The sequence below is a fragment of the Triturus cristatus genome, chromosome 9, assembly GCF_964204655.1.
Source record: "Triturus cristatus chromosome 9, aTriCri1.1, whole genome shotgun sequence".
Taxonomy (NCBI): Eukaryota; Metazoa; Chordata; class Amphibia; order Caudata; family Salamandridae; genus Triturus; species Triturus cristatus.
In genome coordinates, this window is record NC_140592.1 from 612375042 (window position 1) to 612390804 (window position 15763).

The following is a 15763-nucleotide window of genomic DNA, read 5'->3' on the forward strand; positions in this document are numbered from 1 at the left end:
GGGTGTTGCCCACCAGAAACCAGCAGTTAAAATTAAGCACTGTCTACAATGCAAGTGTTTTATCCTTTTTGGTACCAGTGAGCCCTCTGCTTGGAGCGAGTTAAGTTTGATCATTAATAGGGTAAAACTAATCTGTGATCTGTCGATGACCCCTGAGCAGAAACATCTAAAATTCTCACACTTACCTCCAAACATTTCAGCAAAGTGCTTCGATATCCAGGCATATGCTTTCTTACAAAATCCATCTCAGCGTCCATTTTACCACAAAGGAAACCTTGCTCACTTTAGCTCGTCTCCCTGTCTGGCCTAGTCACTCCCACCAACGATAAATGGGAATCTAGAATTCCGAGGCCACCTCTGTGCTGTTTCCCATTGTGGAGTTGCCATCACTTCTCTGAGGTTTTTTCCTTCTCTAAAGACCATGGTAGTTTAGGGAATACCAGGATATAAGACCTGAAATTTTAGGAGCACGTTTGTCGTCTCTTTCCTGATTCTTTGCATGTATTTTCCTTTGACGCCCAGCAGTTGTCTTTATAATCTCTAGGGGAGATTGGGTGTGAGAAGCAAACTTCAAGTGAAGAGCAAGAGGCTAGTGAGGAATGTGAAAGACCTTCTGGTGGACACTGCAGGTCAAATTCAAGCAGCACATATGTAATTATTTAAAACATCACTAAACAGTATGGGTAATGAACATCTGAACGATTCCTTGGATGTTTTCATACAGAATTAGCTATATGATGCCTATTTGTAGAAAATTGTCCTTCGTTTTTTAGGAAATTAAGTTTAGAGGCAATTATGTATTTGTATATGATTCTTCCGAATACACTAGGCAACGGAGGGAGAAAATGCTATAAATTAGTTACAGTGTTACTCTTCTGGAACAAGAAAGTGGAAAGATCTGAAATAATGCTAAGAACCATGCCACTCATTAATTTCATGTTCATATTTACAGGTTTGTGAATGACCTTGGCCACTTTGTGGCCCTCACAGCACCACTCAAGTTCTCACAGATCCAGATTATATTGCAGTCTTTTTAAGTTTATAGAAATTATAGCAAAAACAGCATGCCTGTGTATTATGGCAGAGACAGTAAAAACACAAATAAAGGGTAAAAACAGATTGACAATTGTAAAAATATATTTTTTACACTCATTAGGGAAAATCACAATGGTTTCCTTCCAAATTTGTCTGCACCCTTAGCATTATAAGGTCAGATTGTCACTAAACACACGAAGAGTAAGGCATAACGGGCTCTTACATCATAAGTAAGCACTGGGAGCAAAAAGTTAACACTCAGCCTCTGCCACAGTTTAGGCATACTTGAAGATCTGGAGCAGCACTATTTCACCACCTTAAGCAGTAGTGTTAACAGAATGTTTTGAGTCATGTGCTGCGTTTGGCTTGTAATATAGCAGCATCTATTGACATATTTAAAGTGTCAGAAAATGTGCTAATAATTGAGTGGGGTGGAAGCTCCACTAACATGATAGACATGATTCTTGTCTGGATGAACCACAAAAGTCACTACATTAACCTGTGTTCAACCCTCTGGTAGCTTGGCACTGAAAGAAGAAAGGCTTAATATAGAGGCAATGTGTAAAGTATTTATGCAGCACTCAAACAGTAATAAAGTGAAACCACAACAAACAAAAAATCCCAAACCATTTTTGAAACATAGAGGATCATTTAATAATTAAAATGACAGCCAACATGGCAAAATTGAATCAGCTGAACCAGAGATATACATTTTTAAAAATTTGGAAGACAATAGGGACAAGAAGCACTAAACACAACTAGTGGTTATCTGGTTCCTCTGGGCCAGGGAAAGCCACAATTCCAGGCCGATTGCGATGGAGTGCGAGTCGGATACAGCGTACTGATTAGTCCTGCTGAAGAGTTCCCTTTTCAAGTTCAGCTCAAATGGTGTTATTGCATTTGTGCGGGTCTTGTGGAGGAGGTTGTGAGTGTGTGGAGCAGGATGGGCATTGCAGAAGGTCAGTTGTGGCTGAAGATTCATGTTGGAGGTCGATGCAGACAGCCGCTGTCGGGACAAAGATCAAGTACTGCTGGAGCTTAGCTTAGGCGGTAGTTGCAGGGGGTCGATTCCCAGTGAGAAGATGTCATTTAACTTTCATGAGCAGCCCAAAACTTCTGTATCGTCACATTTTTTTCTTTTCAGGAAGAGATCACACTGCTGCCAACCAAGGGCCCAGGTCCTGGGTGGCACCTCTTGGGGACCAGGACTCACCCCAGCAGAGGCCAGCAGCAGGGCTCCGACAGGTCCTAGCAGGTCAAGTTGGTGCTGATCAGCTAGGATGTTTCAGGGAGGCCTCTGGAAGCTTGTTGTGTCCCTTTAGCTCACACACAAAGTCAGCCAACTGATACTTGGAGTCACTCTGGACAGCCCGAATTCAAGCCAAGCAGGTACAATCTTCTTTCTACAGTCAGCAGGGCAGCCCATCTTCCTCAGACAGCAGGGTAGTCTTTCTTCTGAATCTTCCACAGTTCCATTTACACCTGGTGCCAGCCTGTGTGTTGGGAATTTACTGGCCTGCCCCCAGTAATAGTTGTGTTCACTTCTTCCCTTTCCCCTAATTCTGGCTCCAAACAATCTAGGGTGACAAAGGCATGGTCAGGCCTGGTGTCAGGTTCCTTTGTGTGTTTTGCAGTCAGGTCCCTTTGAAGTGTAATTAGGGCAGGATACAACTCCTCTCCATCTATTCTGGCAGGAAGACCCTCTCTCTCTACATCTAGGCCTCCCTGGCCTCACTGTCTGGAAGCAATACACAAAACACCATAGGAGAGCCATTCACAGAGATATGCCCTGGGCACAGTCCCAAAGGCACATTTGGTTGAGGCAGACAAATGCAAACTTTCTAAAAGTGGCATTTTCAGAATAGTAACTTAAAATCTGACTTCACCACTAAAGAGGATTTTCATTGCAATGAATTTGAGCATGAACAGCATATTCCCATCTGTTCCCAATTTGAAGCTAGCACTTGTTATGTGTAATAAGGTAACCCAGTGCTAATCTATATGAGAGATAGCCTCACAACAGTGAAAAACGACTTTGGAGGTTTTCAATGTCAGGACATGTAAAGTTTAAACCTTTTAAAAACCGTGCACCATGCACCCTGCCCTCTGAGCCTTTAAGGCCTACCTTATGGGTGGCTTATAAGTATGTATTAAAATGAAAGATTTAGGCATGGCAAAAGGTTTATTTTGGTAGTTCGAAACAGTGGCGTAACGAAAGTTGAGGGGGCCCCCCGCCACGCACACAGAGGGGCTCCCGCTCCGGATTTAATCCGAGCTATTGAGCCTGAGTACTGTGCTGAGGGGGCCCCCTGCAGCTCGGGGGCCCCCAGCACTGCAGGGGATGCGGGGCCTGTGTTACGCCCCTGGTTCGAAATGGCAGTTTATATCTGCACTACAGGCTGCAATGACAGGCCTGAGACATGTTTTAAAAAGGCTAATTTAGTATGTGTCACATTGTGTGCTGCAGCCCACTAGTAACATTTAATTTACAGGCCCTGGGCAGACATATTCCCATATACAATTGACTTATAAATAAAATAAATAAACCAGTCAGGTGTAGACCAACAAAAAATGGGTTCAGCAAAGGAAGGCAAAAATCTGGGTTGACCCTGCAGAAAGAGCCAGGTCCAACATAAAGTAAGCAGCATGATATAATACGTCATACATGTTTTAAAATCATGTTTCACTTTATCACTTGATAAAGTAGTTTTGGATATACAAATATTGATTTGCAATAGTACATGGTTTTACTATGGGTGGATAATATTTACCAGGATCTGTTTCTTTTTAGTTTATATGGCGAACACAATTCACAAGATTGCTAAAGTAACTTTTTGAGGATTAGGTTTAAGATCTCTTTCTGTACTTGGGCATAGGGAATGTGAATGGAGCAACATTTGATTTTGTTTTGCGATTTGTTTGAAAGTAAAGAACTTCAGCATATTAGTGACACAATATAGTTAGAAATGTTATGAATAATGTCTTCATTTTAAACATTACACTTTTTATATTGTGAAAGGTACCTGCACTATTATATGCAACTTATTTGAAAGTTTTTATTGAGAATGATACATGAATGTTTCTCTTGTGGCGTAGGATTGGATTTCACGTAATTGAAATGAATTATAATTATACACTACATATGCATTTCTGATTGATCCTAATAGTGTTATATAGTGTAGATCGGAATTGTTAGAAATGAGGGTCTCTAGTTCGCAGAGGAATACAACCTGTCCAAGTAGGGACCCTTTCTTCTAGTCAGGTTAAGGGGAATTACACCCCTATGGTAACCCCTGCTCTCCCACTTGGTAGCTTGGCATGAGCAGTCAGGCCTATCTCAGAGGCAATGTGTAAAGTATTTGTTCCTAACACACACAGTAACACAGTGAAAACAATACAAATGGGCACCTCACCAGTTTAGAAAAAGAAAGTATCTTTATCTGAACCAAGCAAGAGCAAAACGACAAAAAATTAACAAACCGAACTAAAATATATGATTTTTAACAGGTTTCAGGCAATTCTAGCCATAGAAATCCAAGGATGTGTGATTTTTACACAAAGTACCTCAAATGCGTCAAAATCCACAAAGCAAAACAGTTTCAGAGGTGGGAAACATTGGAAAACACAGCGGTGCATCAGTTCCTGAGTCCTTGTGGAGGGGATGCGACAGTTCTGCTGCATTCAGGAGCAGTGATGTGTCGAATCTGGATTGTAGGGGGACGTGATGCGTCGATTCCAAGATGGTTCTGGTCTGCGGGTGCTGCGATGGAGATGCATGGTGCCAAGTGTGATGTGTGGAAATCTGGAATGCGCTGAAGATCGATGAGGCAGCGGCAAATAGGCACTGTGTCAGTTTCTTCAGATACAGTCCCACGATGCATCTAGCTTGACAGTCACACAGCAGGGCCTGAATCAGAGTCAGTGTGGTGATCTCAGACTTTGGATACAATGCGCTGAACGCGGCATGCAGCATTTTTTGGGGTTGCGGGCAGGTGCGGCATCAATTTCTTCATCCGCACATTGGTGGTTAATGGACATTTTTCCAACACGTCAGTGCTGCATCAGAAAAACAGGTGCTGGGAGAGTGATGCACTGATTATGATGGTTTTCCGCAGCAAAACAAACTCCAAGGGATCCAGAACTAGAATTGGCACCATAAGGTAGGTCTGAACTCCCAGCAGTGGCGTTCAGGGATGTTGTATTTGTGTCTCTGAGCCTTCTTAACAGGAGGCAAGCTCTACATCAAGCCCTTGGAGTATCTTCTCGAGCAGGATACCAAAGCAAAGTTAAAGTCCAGTCCCTTCCACTGCCCACATACAGAAGCAGCTACTGCAGGCCAAGCCAGGGAAGCAAAACATAGCAAAGGGGCAGTACTACTCCTGGCAGCTCTTCAGATTTTCTGCTTGGCAGGGTCCTCTTAGTCCAGAAGGGTTCTAAAAGTCTGAGGGTTTTTGGTCCAGTACTTATACCCCTTTTAAGCCTTTGAAGTAGGGATACTTCAAAGGATTTTCTTTGTTGTGCACAAGTTCATGTCCTGCCTGGTCTTGGCTCCAGGCACACTCTGGGGGGAAGGGAGGACAGCATTGTGAAAGGCCAGGCACTGCCCTATTCAGGTGCCAGTTATAGTTCCTCCCACCACTCTAGCTCAGGAAGGGCTATCAGGATATGCAGGGCACACCTCAACTTCCTTTATGTGACCTTCTAGAGTGAATGCGCAAACAGCCCCTGTCAGTCTAAACCAGACGTTGATTCCACAAGCAGGCAGAGGCACAGAATGGTAAAGCAAGAAAATGCCTACTTTCTAATAGTGGCATTTTCAAACACACGATTTAAAAACCATCTTCACTAAAAGATGTATTTTCAAATGCTGAATTCAGGGAACCCAAACTCCAAATCTTTAGCTGTTTGCAATTGAAAGTTACATTTGTAAAATGTTACAAGGCAGCTCTAATGATAGCCTATGGGAGAGCTAGTCCTTGCAATAGTGAAAAACAAAATTGGTTGTCTTTCACTTTCAGGACGTGTAAAACTCACTAGTACATGTCCTACCTTTCACATTCACTTCACCCTGGCCCTGCCTATGGGGGTACCTTGGGCCTACCTTAAGGATACCTTACATGCAGTAAAAGGGAAGGTTAGGGCCTGGCAAGTGGGTGCACTTGCCAGGACGACATGGAAGTTTAAAACTGCACTCACAGACACTGCAGTGGCAGGTTTGAGATATGTTTACAGGGATACTCATGTGAGTGGCACAATCAACGCTGAAGGACCACTAGTAGCATTTGATTTACATGCCCTAGGCACTCACATTGTGCACTCTACTAGGGACTTATCAGTAAATCAAATATGCCGATTATGGATAAACCAGTCAGCAATACAATTTAGACAGAGAACATATGCACTTTAGCACTGATTGGAAGTGTTAACGTGCCCAGAGTCCTAAAGTCAACAAAAACAAGGTCAGAATATTAGGAACCAAAAGGCAAAAAGCTTGGTGATAAACCTGCAAAAAAGGCCAGGTCCAACAGGAATTACCTATTTATCACATATGTTGAAACCAAATTGTACACTCTTTGCATATTTCATACATGTTGTTTTACTGAGTGAATGTTTTGCTTTATTAATAGCATTTATAGACTAAGATGTATAGTCATGAATGTTCTGTGATCTGGCCTGAACTGTACAAACTACATTCTCCGATATATTCACTCATAATATTAAAAAGATCTTTCCAGAATCCACTTATTTCTAAAGAGCTTCAACTCCTTAATCTACATTCCCCTTTCTCTTTGCAGGATTCACTTTTCAGTCACTAAGAAGCAGGTTCCTGTTCAAGGCCAGCTTTCCAGATCACAACAACACTCTTTCCTTTCCTTTTATACAATGTGTTAGACCTAGCCCTTTCTGCAGCATCATCCCTTGACTTTTTTGCCTCCCTCCTCCTACTTTTTGCTGAATTTGTATTTATTGGATTGAGGACTCTGTGCCCTTTCCCACTGCTAGCCAGTGCTAAATTGCTTGTGCTCTCTCCTTAAAATGTGGTTGAATTGGCTTATACCCAATTGGCATATTTAACTCATTATTAAGTCCCTAGCGAAGTAGCACTACATGTGCCAAGGGATTGTAAATTAAATTCTAATAGGTGGCCTGCATCACTGATTATGCCATCCACTTAAGCAGCCCATTATACATGTCTCAGGTCTCCCATTGCAGAGCCTGTGTGTACTGTTTAAACTGCCATTTCAACCTGGCAAAATATACCCGTAGCCAGGACCAAACCATCCTTACGTTACAGATAAGTCACCCCTAGGGTAGGCCCTGGACAGCCCAGAGGGCAGGGTGCAATGTATTTAAATAGTTGGTCATGTACTTTAAGTCTTACATTATTTTCCCTACTACAAGACCTAGCTCTCTTATAGGATAACATTGGAGTTGCCTAATTACATTTTATAAGTGTAATTTTCAAATGGGAAGAGATAACCATGTTTGGTGTCTCTGGAATCCTAATTTTAAATCATAACTTATGGTGAAGTTGGATTTTAAATTACAATTCTGAAAAGGCCACTTTTAGAATGCTGCCATTTACTTCCTTTAGCCGTCTGGTGCTGGCAGCCTGCCTGGGTCACATGACTGGGTGTAGCTGATATTTTGGCTTTGCGTATTCCTCCTAGACAACCACACACAATGGGGAGCTTAGCTGTGACTGGGTGAGCCATCACTGGAAGCATGGGAGGGAGTAGCTGGACTCAGCCCACTTACACTTGAATAGGCTCTATCCTGTCTACACACAAAGGGCCTAATGATCCTGCAGTGTCACTTCAGCCAGGTTGGAGCCAGCGGAGTTAGGGAATTCTATTCACTTCAAGAGCACTGTCTAGAAGCTTCTCCCACCTTCCAGAACCTGGGCACCAGGGTATAAAAGAAGGACCTCAGAAACCAATTCTTCAGTACACTTCTGGACTTGTGGATACACTGCCAGGTAAAAGGACTCCTTTGCTGCTAAAAGGACTGCCACTCTACTGGACTGCTACTCTTAAGTAGCTACTGCCCTGCTGTGCTGACCTGCTGCCTGCTACTCTGTTGCTTTTGAAAGAAGAACTGGACCTGTAACTCATCTTTAACCCAGGACCCCAAGTGACTCAAAGGGTTACCCTGCTGGCATCCTGATCTGAGCATCAAGGACATAAATGGCTCTGCAACTGTTTGTGGACTGGTCTTCAGCAAGTTCCAGACCCCCAAGTAGTGCCTCTCAGGTCCTGGACCCTTGGTGTGGCTCTCGAGCTCTTTAAATCAAGCTTTTTGGATCTTCACAAACATGAATGGGCCCTTTCACACCAGAACCGTGCTGCTCTCACTGAAAATCAGTGCAAGCCGCCACCAGCTCATTTCTTTGGACATCAAGCATTGATCGCCGGTGGAGGACCATGCAGACTGCTGCCCGCGACTCTCTTCTTGCTCCTCGTAACCCTCTCCAATGCAAACGGGGCTGTTGGTACAAAATTTGAGAAGGTAAAACTTCAGCAGGACTAATCTTGGATTGTGTCAGAACACACTCCATCACAGTGGACCTGAACATTTGACTTTGATCCAGTTCAGCATGACCACGGACCATTGGCACTTTATGCTTTTAGGCACTATGTTACAGTTTATTCTTTAAAAACTCATAAGCATTCATGTCCTGTTTCGTGTGTGATCTTTTTGGTTCTGGTGTTTTTATTTTGTTACTATTTGAAGTGTTGCACAAATACTCTACACATTGCCTCCAAATTTAGCCTGGATTCTCTGTGCCAAGCTACCAGGGGGTTGAGCACCGGTTAATTTGGGGTTTTCTTGTGCCTTACCCTGATAAAGATTGTGGTTGTTGCTTGACCACGGCTCACCCCAGTCAACCAGTAACCCAGTTTCTAACATAAACTTTCCTGCTTTTTTCAGTCAATGCATCTGTTCCATGGCTTGATAGCGCTAAAAAGGTGACAGTATTCCTTAACTTTCTCTAAATGGGAATACATTTTAAATGTTAATTCTTCTATCTTGAAAGTGAACTGACTTGTTGAGTTAGACTTGCACGCTGAAGCAGTATGCGGCTCACAGGCCTTTCAAAAATGTAATTTCAAATGGTCTGCTGCATCATTGGCACACTATACTGGAATAATGCCTTTAGAAGGCAGGCAAGCTCTCTGTGGGCCTTCATTTTCCTACCATGCATTCACGTTTAATACACAATTGACTTCTCTGATGATATCCCACTGGTTTCAGAAAGCTTTCAAGTCCTTGAATAAGTGAAGTAAAAAGCGGCATAGACTCTTCTCTCATTGTGCGCCCACTGGAACCACCCATCTATTATACAATATAAAGGTAGTGCTGCTCACGCGCTCACTGAGGACTTTTCTGATTACCATTCCAGACACTGTGGGACTGATTACGATGTCGGATCGCAACCGACGGCCTGTTGATTGCGATCCGACTGACTTCTGCCCCTGCGTTCTGCCTGCCATATTATGATGCGGCAGTCAGAGGCAGCATGAGCCCATCGGCTCAGCGGTCGGAAAGTACTCCCTACAATAAGGGCGGGGCCTTCTCAAGCACCATAGTAGGGATTACGATGTCCCTTTCGGTCTGCCTTATTACGATGTCCCTTTCGGTCTGCCTTTTTATGGCAGTTCGACTGCCATAGAAAGGAAGACAGAAACAGACTATGGGGGCCCCTGGCAGGGCCACGTCCCTCCTGTGTCTCCACGATGAGGTCTTGGGGGCACCTATGGTGCTCCCCCAAACATTCCGGTACCATGTGGCAGACTCCGCATGGCGCCTGCCACTCTATGCATGGATGTTTTAAATGCGTATATTTTCTATTGAGGCTGGTGCTGCAACCCACAACACAAATCTCAACAGACAATATACACTTTCCGACTGCCAGGAAGGAGGTCGCATCATAATAGTGGAAGCGGAGCTGCCGACTCCATGTCGGGCAGTCCCGTTTCCACTACGATGTCAGTCAAACACTCGTCCGACTGACATCGTAATTGGGGCCTGTGTCCCCCTCGTTGGCAATAATTCATGCTTTGGTTCAAATGGAGGCCGCTGACCTGCTCTTCACCTGAGGTTGATACTAGTCATCTCTCTCTAATAGACCATGGTACTGTGGAGGGCCCAACAATGGAAAGTGTGTCTGCTGAGCCACTGCTGATATCAGACGTGGGTGAGACAACACTTAGGCACTGATGCACAAACCCGTTCTGCTTGTAGGTTTAATAATTTACACTTGTAAATGTTTTATTTACCAGGGTAAACACTTCACAAAAGGTGGAGTTGTACTTATAAATAGTTTTTCACGTGTAAGTAACATTAAACCACGGCATCTTAATATTACACAAATGTATGGATCAAGTACCGTGCTGGTAATCCATAGCAGCAATCCTCATGAAAGTTTTGGAACAGACACAAACTTGTTCATTTAAGCGTATTCACAAGCTCAGGGACAAGCTTGTGAACCCTCTGGAATTTTGTAAATGGACACGTAACGACTCTTGACAAGGCCAAGATGTTTTTATTTTATTGTGGTAGGGTAAAGCAAAAAATCCCAAAATTGATGGTGTGTGGTGTTGCCGTAGTGTTTTTTTTTTTTTACGTTGAAAATCTTTCTACATGAAGAAAAAACAATAAACAAATTGCAGTTTTACTTGCTCAAAGGCAGTTTACCTTTATAGCGCTTGAACAATTTTCAGAGGGTGGATGCTGCCGTCAGTGATATGTCACTGAAATCAAAGGATTGGAAAAAAAAAATCTAGCATCACACAAAGAACATGTATAGAAAATGAAACACGCCCATTCAGCAGAAGAATGGTAAGGGTGTGGTATGTAGCTGTTAGTGCATTTTGGCACACACTGTCACAAATATATTACTAAAGCATGATGTGGCAGCCAATTCATTTATAGACAGCGCATTTTCAATTGAAATGGCCACTAAATAAGTAAAGCATCTTGATTTGTTTTGATCTTATTAAAATATTTGTTTCCATAACACTTCAGAATTACAAAAGAAATCGCTTCTTTTATGCTTTCCGAACTGCCGATATATTTTGAAATATTTGTACAGTTCAAGTTTTGGTGTTTGTTAGAATTTTTTTTTACATCCAAAAGCCTTTCCTCTCACACTCAGGAAAGGTGGCACATAATTCACAATCACAGTACAAAATGCTCTCACCTTGCAGGCGGAGAAAGAAAAGTAAACAACAATCTCCATGTTAAAAGAATAAGAAACAATGGGGCAGATTTACAAGACCCTTGCGCCACTTTTGCATCATTTTTCCCATGTTAAATCTGCCACAATATGTCAACCTTGACCTTGTAACAAGTTAGAAACAAAATGTAAAGGAATCTTTATTGCTGATTGCTATTCCTTACGCACTCCAGCATGGATATTTTGGGGTTTGCTGCAGCACCCTTACTTCCAGCGCATATGATGCACCCTACACACAATTAAGCACGACGACTTGCCTTTCTTAGATGTAATTGTGACTTTACAAAATCGGTTTCAGGTTTCCAGAATTTCTCTTGGAAGGGCGTATGACTTCCTGGGAATTGGAAATCCGCTGACATGCGAGGTAAAAACACCTGCGGGTTAAAACAATGATGAATATTTTATGAATTATATTTGGGACCGCCACATTGCTAATGCGATTTCCCAGTTAGCTCCACTCCAAAAAGGCGGGAAGGCAGGAATGTCGGAGCGCGTTGGCCCCCGCTTCCATCATGTGAACGCCTCCCCCGCTCCCTGCATTCAATCAGAGCCATTTTTTACATACTCGGGTTTGATCCACAGCTGTCATCTTTTTTGTTTGCAACCTCAGGCGCCTGCGGTCGTCTCCCGGATTTCTGTTGTTTGATGCTTTGCCGCATCTGCTTCTTAGTGCCATGCATACCTGAAGAGCAGAGACCCCTTGAGGGGAGATGTGCTAGGCAACTTCTAAGGCTGTCACGCACTCTGAGGAAAAAATCTTTCAGAGGCGCGCGCCACCGTGCTATCTTGATTAATAGTCAAAGCCATTTAAGTAAACGAGTTGTCTTGGAAGGGGTGACGCAGTGGCCACAATAGCTGTCGCAAACTGTAATAATGACATGGTACAAATTCATGCGCATGCTCACTAAACCTCAGTTTATAATATAGCACTAGTTCACATTCACAGCATTAAATGATGGGGTTTTACCTCAACGCAATGGTTCAGTGACCACTCTCTTTTATACTTCTGTTTTGACCCACTACCCTGTTTTAATGATGCTTTCTTTAACCTTTCATTAATACAAAAGAAATTCCTGCTGTGAGCCATTGTGCAGTTAATGCAACAATGATAAAGGGTTCAGTTATACAGAGGGTTTTATGTGTAATACATGAGTATTTGTAATCTCCCTGTACACGCCTATCAATTAATGTCTTACTGTAAATGAGCTCTGAGGTCAGAACCCATTAGAGTTAAGAGAATTAAGTCACCAGTCATATATATAATCAAAGGCGGCCCTCAACATTTTAAACAGGTGCAGCATTGAACCTTGGATTTCAAAACGCCTGCCTTGTGCGTATGCAGTGAAGACCTTTTCGAAGAGCTTATTATTACCTGCCTAGAACAGAATTAGTTACACTGTGGTGAGGCTGCCCCAAATAACAATGACCTACTAGGTGACAGTGACTTCTCTATACTTGGAACACCAAAGAATATACACAAACAGCAGAACTCCAAGTTGCAGCAGCCTTTTCCAGATGCAGAATTGGAATATCACATAGGTGAGAATGTTGTCCGAACTTGCATATTTACTAACTCATCCACCTGGACATTCATCTCAGTGACTTAAACACCCACTCCAGAGCTCTGTTTGTAACCTATATGTCACTCATGCTTTAACTGTGCATGTTCTGTGCGCAATGAAAGCTTGCACTAGTCTGCCCTGCCAGATCTGTTCTGCGGGAAATGGAAGATTGCATGTATTCCCTTCAGTGAGAGAAAGAAGCTTGCTTTGCCACTGCCATACTGTCCCTCTTCTGTGAGGAAAGAAAGCTTGCGCTGCTGCTGCCAGCAAAAACAAGATTAGCAGTAAGTGCCTAATTTGGTTTGGGATTTTTCTTGTGTTGTGCTTTCACTTTATTACTGTTTGGTGACTACATAAATACTTTGAACATTGCCTATTATAGTATAAGGTAATTGACTGCTTTGTGCCTAGCTATCAGAGGGTTATCCACTAGTGATCCCCAGATAATTCTGGGGAATTGTCTCCTGTATAGTGGGCCTAAGGTCACTATGTCTGTAGCAGCTCATATGTTGGTGGACCCCAGTGCTACAGTGTCTTCCTACTGGAGTAGGCTTATGACCTTCCCCTGACAAGACATCTGGGGCAGGTAAAACCCTTTGCAAGGCTGGCCACCCACTTCTATTTGACCCAGATGAGGATGGACTCAGATGCGTTCTGCTGATCCTGTATTTCCTGTTAGGTCAGTGGGGAGTGAGTTGCAAAGCAAAATCCCCCTGCTTCCACTACCCACAGTGGGAACACCATTTTCAGAGGGTTGATATAGACATTGCTGGGCCCCTGGACCTAAAAGGTGCCCTAGGCAACAGGTTTATCATGGTCTTGGTGGACCATGCCATACAGTACCCATATGCCATCTCTCTGAGGATGGTGACTGCACCCACAATGGCCAAAACACTGATGGGGATATTTACTCCAGTGGTAATCCTCAAGGAGGTCGTGTCTGACCAAGACTCCAACTTCATGTCTACCTACATGAAGTCTATGTAGGATGTATTTAGGGTAACCTACAAGTTCTGCATACCTTGCCACCACCAGAACAATGGGCGTGTTGAAAGATTTAATAAGAGCCTGAAGGGCATGATTATGGGCCAACCAGAACCCATTAAGCAAAAGTTGGATGTCCTCTTACCATGCCATCTCTTTGCATACAGGGAAGAGCCTCAGATGAGAGTGGGCCACTCTGTGCATGGACCTCTCATTCTTGTCAAGGAGGGATAGGAGCAAGCTCCCAAGAAACCCCCTCAGAATGCAGTGAGCTATATGTTGGTACTCCGGTCTCAGATGAAGCACTTCTGGAAGGAAGCCACTGAGAACCTGGAAGCCAGATAAGAAGTAATGAAGCAGTGGTACGACTGGAAGGCCACTCTGGTAAATGCCAACCTGGCCAAAATGTGTTCTTAATGGAGTCTATGGAGCTCCAGGCCTTTCTAGACCATACATCATTCCCCCCAGACTTTTGCCTCCACCCGTTATTTTTGTTGAACTCAATTGTGTTGGAATAATGAGTCAGTGTGCTTTACCCCTGCTTACCAGTGGTAAAATCCTGGTGCTCTCTCCCTAAAACATTATAAAATTGGCCTACACCTAAGTGGCACATTTAATTTAATTAAGAGTCCCTAGAAAATAGTACTACATGTACACAGACCCTATTAACTAAATGCTACTAGTGGGCAGCAACACCCCTTATGCCACCCACTAAGGTAGCACTGCAGAACATTTCACAGGCCAGTCTCTGCAGCCTGCAGTGCAGTATCAAACTGACATTTCGACCTAACAAATTAAACATTCAGTCAGGCCTAAACCTTCCTTTTTTAAATACTTAGTAGTCACCCCTAAGAAAGGCCCTTAACCGCTCCTAGAGCAGGATGCATGGTTTTTAAAACACAGGGCATGTGTCTTTAAGTTGTACATGTCCTGACAGTGACAAACTCCTAAAGTGGTGTTTCACCGAATGTAGCACACATGCAAAGAGGAAATAACTAGCAGAAATAAAGATATTTCTCCTTGTTACGCCAGCCTCAGGTAGGTGCACCATTTTGGCACAGACACATTTTTACTGGCTTTAGTAAATACTGTTATGCGCCAGAATACATGGGTGGATGCACAGGAACACCCATGCTCACTCATGTAACATCTCCCCGACACAAGGTAGCACAAGGCAGCGCTATTTTTTACATTTTTGTTACAAAGCCACGCAAATTGGGCTTAGCGTGGCTTTGTAAATACCAAAATAGATTTTGCATCTAGGCTACGTCAAAATAGTGAAGCAATCCCGATGCAAAACCATTATGTGGCAGAGCAGAATTAATTTCTGCTTTACTGCCACAATTACAATATACAAATGTTTCTAAACAATAAATAACAGAAACTGCGTAAGATGAAGGCCAGAGACATTAGTTCATGACTAATGCTGTTTCTTTTTCTTTTAAAATAAGAGCTGTGAAAAAAGATATAGGGGCTTATTATCAAACATGGAGTTAAAATTATTGCTGCTTTAGCGGCAGAAAACTGCCGCTAAAGCGGTGATAATGGGCTTGATAATATGCACTTGAGAATTCCAATAGAAGCCCATATTGTCACCAAAACATGGGCTTCTATGGGAATTCTCTGCGACATATTATCAAGCCCATTATCGCCGCTTTAGCGGCAGTTTTATGCCGCTAAAGCGGCGATAATTTTAACTCTGTTTCTTGATAATATGCCCCATAGTTTGGTGCTGTGTCTGCAACTGATAACGAGATTTGATAAACATTTAATGTGATGGGTTTTTAACAGCAGCAGTCCAAGCACACTGAGGCAGGTTCCTACAGCCGCCTTATTGAGTTTTCCAATTCACCAGTCACGAAATAGCACAGGAGGAATAGATCCATTGGTTTATTGATGAGCAATCCATTGTTGTTGCGATTGACATCTACAAATGAATAAA

At 43.1% G+C, this 15763-nt stretch overlaps 1 protein-coding gene across 9 annotated transcripts in view; it reads left to right on the forward strand.

Moving 5' to 3' along the window:
• LOC146798382 (leucine-rich repeat and fibronectin type III domain-containing protein 1-like protein) overlaps positions 1-15763 on the forward strand; it is a 2623090-nt gene that overhangs the window by 1868899 nt on the left and 738428 nt on the right. The gene's annotated exons all lie outside the window — the stretch shown is intronic.